This window comes from Dryas octopetala, chromosome 7, assembly GCF_963921425.1.
Source record: "Dryas octopetala chromosome 7, drDryOcto1.1, whole genome shotgun sequence".
Taxonomy (NCBI): Eukaryota; Viridiplantae; Streptophyta; class Magnoliopsida; order Rosales; family Rosaceae; genus Dryas; species Dryas octopetala.
In genome coordinates, this window is record NC_141372.1 from 10904547 (window position 1) to 10911039 (window position 6493).

Sequence of the window (6493 nt, forward strand, 5' to 3'; positions counted from 1 at the left end):
AAAAAAAAAAAAAAAAAAAAAATTGATAACCTGCTGAACTGGTAAACAAGTTTTACCAATTTTTTGATGCATCCTTCAAGATAATGGTAACTCTTGATCAAGATTTGGTAACTTACCATATTCTTGATCGAAGTTACCATTTTCTTGAACCAAACATCAAGAAAATGGTAACTAAAACCTTGCCTCAAACCAAGTTACCACTTTTTTGATCATTCGATCAAGAAAATGGTAACTTGGTTCAAGAATGTGGTAACCAAGCCCAATCATGACCAAAATTACCATTTTTTTGATTTTTTTCCTCAAGAAATGGTAACTTTTTCTCAAGAAATAGTAAGTTACCATTTTCTTGATCAAAGTTACCATTTTCTTGAACCAAACATCAAGAAAATGGTAACAAATCAGTGGGGCAAAAACCGTTACCACTTTCTTGATCGTTCGATCAAGAAAATGGTAACTTGGTTCAAGAATGTGGTAACCAAGCCCAATCTTGACCAAAGTTACCATTTTCTTGATTTTTTCCTCAAGAAATAGTAACTTTTTCTCAAGAAATGGTAAGTTACCATTTTCTTGATCCAAGTTACCACTTTCTTGAACCAATCCTCAAGAAAATGGTAAGCAAATCAGCCAAACAAAAAACATTACCACTTTCTTGATCATTTGATCAAGAAAATGGTAACTTCGATCAAAAAAGTGGTAACCAAGCCCAACCTTGACCAAAGTTACCCTTTTCTTGATTTTATTTCTCAAGAAATGGTAACTTTTTCTCAAGAAATGGTAAGTTACCATTTTCTTGATCAAAGTTACCATTTTCTTGAACCAATCCTCAAGAAAATGGTAACCAAATTAGCCAAGCAAAAAACGTTACCACTTTATTGATCATTCAATCAAGAAAATGGTAACTTGGATCAAGAAAGTGGTAACCAATCCCAACCTTGACCAAAGTTACCATTTTCTTGTTTTTTTTTTCTCAAGAAATGGTAACTTTTTCTCAATAAATGGTAAGTTACTATTTTCTTGATCCAAGTTACCATTTTCTTGAACCTATCCTCAAGAAAATGGTAACCAAATCAGTGTTGTTACTACTTTCTTAATCATTCGATCAAGAAAATGGTAACTTGGTTCAAGAATGTGGTAACCAAGCCCAATCTTGACCAAACTTACCATTTTCTTGTTTTTTTTCCTCAAGAAATGGTAACTTTAGCTCAAGAAATGGTAAATTACCATTTTCTTGATTGAGGTTACCATTTTCTTGAACCAAACCTCAAGAAAATGGTAACCAAATCAGTGGGGCAAAAAAACGTTACCACTTTCTTGATCATTCGATCAAGAAAATGGTAACCGCAGTCAAGAATGTGGTAACCAAGCCAAATCTTGACCAAAGTTACCATTTTATTGATTATTTTTCTCAAGAAATGGTAAGTTTAGCTCAAGAAATGGTAAGTTACCATTTTCTTGACCCAAGTTACCATTTTCTTGAACTAATCCTCAAGAAACTGGTAAGCAAATCGGTGGGGCTAAAAACGTTACCACTTTCTTGATCGTTTGATCAAGAAAATGGTAACTTTGATCAAGAAAGTGGTAACCAAGCCCAACCTTGACCAAAGTTGCTATTTTCTTGATTTTTGTTCTCCAGAAATGGTAACTTTTTGTCAAAAATTTGTAAGTTACCATTTTTTTGATCCAAGTTACCATTTTATTGAACCCAACATCAAAAAAATGGTAATTTCATCACTGGGCCAAAAATCGTTTCGCACTGCAACTGCGTGTAGACGAAAAGGCAATTGCATTATTAGACTTCTAAATACACGCTCCTGTTTGACAATCAGGTTTGGACATGCAATCCAAAATTCTGAACAAAACTGCTTCTATAGTTATATACCAAGTTACCATATTCTGAATTCAAGTTACCATTTTCTTGAACCAAATCTCAAGAAAATGGTAACGGAATCACTGGGCCATAAAACGTTTCGCACTGCAACTGTGTATAGACGGAAGGGCAATTGTATTCTCAGCCTACTCAATGCAAGCTCCTGTTTGGCAATCCGGTTTTGACATGCAATCTAAAATTACACAGTTTGACTAGTCTGGAAACGCGCCGGAGGCAGCATCTGTTGAAGAATCTGCCTCCTTCTTGGACACATTTACTCTGCCTGGTATTGAATGATAGGTCTACTGCATCCTCGTGCACAACTGAGGTTCCTATAAGGCATATTATTACGGAGGCAAGCCCCTGCCCATGACAATATGTTTTTCAGCATCTCTTCTTAAATGAATGTATTTGTCTAGTCTAACATACCCAATTATCCTCTGCTAGTTTAAGTTGGAGTGCCTGAATATTTACTAACGAACATAAACTTATTAACGTCTCAATAACTTAATTGTCATAATTTTCAGGATGCACACCGCTACGTCATTTATTTACCAAACAATGCAGCCACGTATTCATACACACAGTCACATTACTCACATCCATAAACAACAGAACGAACAAAATGCATAAAATAAAATGGCCAAGCATACACTTCATCCATAGTACTTAGATTGAGTCTTAGTACAACAATAACCAAGCAGATACCGAAGAAGCAATTATCACTACATGAAAACTGCAAAATTAATCAAGAGTAACTGCAAAAAGCCTCCCAATTGTAGCCTGCCAAGTTTGGTGACGTTACGACCAGTTTTTCACATTATAATTACATTCGTTATTACGGGGAGTAAATGTCATCAGGATCAGGTGACCACGATGAGTCAGATGGCCACCATGGACGCCAATTGGCAGGGGTGCAGTCCGGCGATGACTCTTAATGATAGTCGTTCCCAGGTTCTTCATCCACCAAATCCAGTGGTCTGGACTGTTGAGATAAATCAGGGGCAGCTGACCCTTGTGATGAATCCGCAACATTTGACACTCCGGTATCTTTGGGTGGTTGTGATGCCGAAACAATTGTGAATCCACAGCTACTGTACTCATCTACCCATATCCAGCCATGGCAGTCAGCCTTACCCTAATACAAAACACATGCATTATGACATTTCAATGTTTTCGTTGCTTTAAGGATTGGGCAAACTTAACAACAACGTTCACTTACATTAGTCCCTTCGCATCCCCAGGCTGGACGTTGATTACCTTCAAAATTGGCAATATATTGCATTGAACCATTGCAAACTAAGCACCGTGGACCTAAGTCGTTGGCCATATGTTCCTACTTGCACAAAAACACATTGTCTTTATTCTTTGCAAACATATTATGGAAAAATACCTAACAATGTGAAATTTTGATCCATAACACACCATGTACGCAATTTCCAATATTCAACTGCAGCAAGATAATAATGCTTTTGAATGAAAAATCATAGTCTTTTCAAGAAGCTTTTTCTTCTTTCTTTTTATGGCCATTCATTTTGTTTTCACGAAACATTTTGCAAACTCCTTCCTGAAATGGGAGAACCTAAAATGGATATCTGTCCTCCCAAGACTAAATAACTTGACATCCGCGTGTATGACAGTAGAAAAAAAACCGACCACATGCACAAAAAAATTAAAAACAAACTCCAAACAAACAAATTACATACATACCCAACCTTTACAGCAAAAACAAGTACAAGGGCAGGGAGATGATCAAAAAGAGAAAAAATCCCACGTTTTGCTTATTTTGAGTAACTTCCGTACTAGATTGAAGAGGGGTAGCCGCCGCAGCCCCTGTTGGGACTACTTCAGCTCTACAACTCTCATCACTTGTTTTTATTAACAATAAATTTTTAAAATTCCTAACCAATAACACAGCAAGCAAGTATAGCAACCAATAACAGTTTAGTTTACTAAATTACTCACAAGTTAGGAACCAGGTATCAAGCTGCCATAAATGAAATCCATAACATTAAGCAACCAATCTCACAACTTAGTTTACTAAATTCGTTTAGAAAATACTAGCTTTCTAATACGCTTGTGTAAGTGATTTTTTTATTATTTGTTTTTAAAATCCCAAAAACAAATATAAGCATATCTGCATATTTGATATATGGAAATCTTACCTTGCTCCTGTTCTGAAACCAAACTTTAACGTGTCTTGGCTTCAATGTAAATTGCTGCAAGTGCCTGTTTCTGAGCCTGAATGAATTAGTTCAAAATCCAAATATTCAGTTCATGAAAGAGATGGAGAGTTTGACATATGAATAAAACTACAAAAACAAATGTAAACAAATCGAAGCCCTAACCTGGGTGAGCGAGACAGCGTCTGAGTTTTACGGTTTCTGCGAGATTGAAACTCGGTGAGATAGAGAGTGAGCGTGAGTTTTCTGGGTTTCTATGTTTCGAAACTCAGTGAGAGAGGGTCTGAGTTTTCTGGGATGATGGGCGATGGACGTGCTAGGATGGGTTTCTGAGTTTTCTGCGTTTTTGGTGGGAGGATGGCGAAAGGGTGGCGACAACGAGGATTGAACGACAGTGCCAGGACGGCGAGAGAGAGTCTGATCTTTCTGGGATGGGTTTCTGAGTTTTCGGTGAGAGGATGGCGAGATCGAGGGTGGCAAGAGGGCGAGGATTCAGTCAGAAGGTGAGGGCCTCAGAGGGCGAGGGCGGCGAGATAGAGTCTGGGTGAGGCTAGGTTATTTATTTTGAATCGAGAGTGAGCTGAGCGGAAATTCTGTGTGATTTGGGTTTTACCATTTTTTTGATGCACCTCTCAAGAAACTGGTACCTCAGGCAATATTTTGTAACTTACCAAATCTTGACCAAGAGTTACCACTTTCTTGAGGGATCACTCAAAAAAGTGGTAACTTCACAAAACTGCCTAAAACCCAGGATACCACTTTATTGATCTTATATTGAAGAAAATGGTAACTTCACATCAAGAATGTGGTAACCACGTACACAGGCAACTGTATACCGACCATCATGCAATTGCATTCTACAAGCCTTAAATACGAGCTCCTGTTTGGCAATCAGGTTTGGACATGCGATCACAAAATTTAATCTTCACCAAACTTACCATTTGTTTAAATTTTTTTTTAAAGAATTGGTAACTTAATCTCAAGAAATGGTAAGTTACTATTTTGTTGATCGAAGTTACCATTTTCCTGAACGAATACTCAAGAAAATGGTAACCAAATCAGCCAAGCAAAACACGTTACCACTTTCGATTTTTTTATTACATTTATTGCTTTAGATATGTTTTACAATTTATATAAAACATATGTTTTGTGGTTATGAATTTTTGTTATTACATATATATATGCTTTGGGATTTGGCTAGATTTAGCCACTGGGTGATTGGGGTTTGAGCAATTGGGTTTGCCCAGAAAAGTAGGTAGAATTTTCTGAAAATGTTGGCTTGAGCCACATTTTTCAGACCTTTTGTCTTATGCATAAATCAACTTACACATTAACTTCAACAACTATGTGGTAATTCATAAATTAAAGTCTGACTGCCAATGCTATACAAGCTAAGCACAAATAAATGACATGGTAATAGTGTTATTTTTTCCCCATCTTGGGTGGGTTAAGTTTAATAATTTGGGACGGGGAAGGAATTTTGGTTTGAATTTCAATATTTTTGGCGGGGACTGAATTTTAGTTTCATACAAACACATTTTTTGGGAAGGGAAGCAATTTTGGTTTCAATTTTTAGTTTTTGTGCGGGGAATGCTAAATTTGATTTCCATTCCAAGTCTGTAAGGTGAAAATTCGTTATATTTACCTCAAGCCTCCAATAAATGCACAAAGCACTTCCGATCATCCCCCTACATACTATATCAAGTAAATTGATCAAAATTAACTTAGCCAATATATTAGAGTTCAATATCGGTACTCAAAATCCTTTTAGATTGACAAGAAAACATATTATGTTTTGTAAACCACAATATATGTATTCTAACAGTTTTAAAATATAAATTGATTGCATTTCCAAATGTGAGCGTCAAACAGGAGTGTCAAACTGCCAATTTGATATAGCATTTGCACATCGGGCTGCAATGGATTGGCATAGCAATAATATTTCTTCCATATGTTCATGTATCACATTATCCTAATAAGGGCATATCACTTAAGAAAAAGATCCCCGTGTATCCCCAATAATATTCACCAAAGTGTCAATACATATTTTTGCAACATATCCACATTTACACCTGAAAGTACCAAAAAGTGCCAATTCAGAGTTTGCCAATACACATGCTTGTATTTTGATGCCAGCTGCAATAATACCCGTTTATGTATTAACCAAACCAACTTCAACGACCTTCGCCCTCATGTCATCCCCAATAAGTATGTTTGAGGGCTTCAAATCTCTTGTGCTGGGGTATTCCTGTCGAAGATTGCTTTGTGGGACAGGGGGATGTGGTTCTTGCTGGCTGCCTTCTGTGAGGGGCGTGTTTTATGCCTGGGTGCAAATTTCGGAAAATAAGAATGAACTTCATGTAAGGGGACATGAGATTCCTAACCAATTTAAAGCAGCTGTAAGATACGAAGGAACTTCATTTCATAATTTGATACCAATGCA

The 6493-nt window shown here is 36.8% G+C and overlaps 1 long non-coding RNA gene across 1 annotated transcript; it reads right to left on the bottom strand.

Moving 5' to 3' along the window:
* Positions 1-2810: 2810 nt before the first annotated feature.
* On the bottom strand, positions 2811-4056 carry LOC147279628 (uncharacterized). The gene is made up of 3 exons (XR_015123238.1): positions 4033-4056; positions 3090-3203; positions 2811-3005 (listed from the first exon to the last, which is right to left on the bottom strand). It is a non-coding gene; the product is annotated as an uncharacterized LOC147279628 (long non-coding RNA).
* Between the last annotated feature and the right edge of the window lie 2437 nt (positions 4057-6493).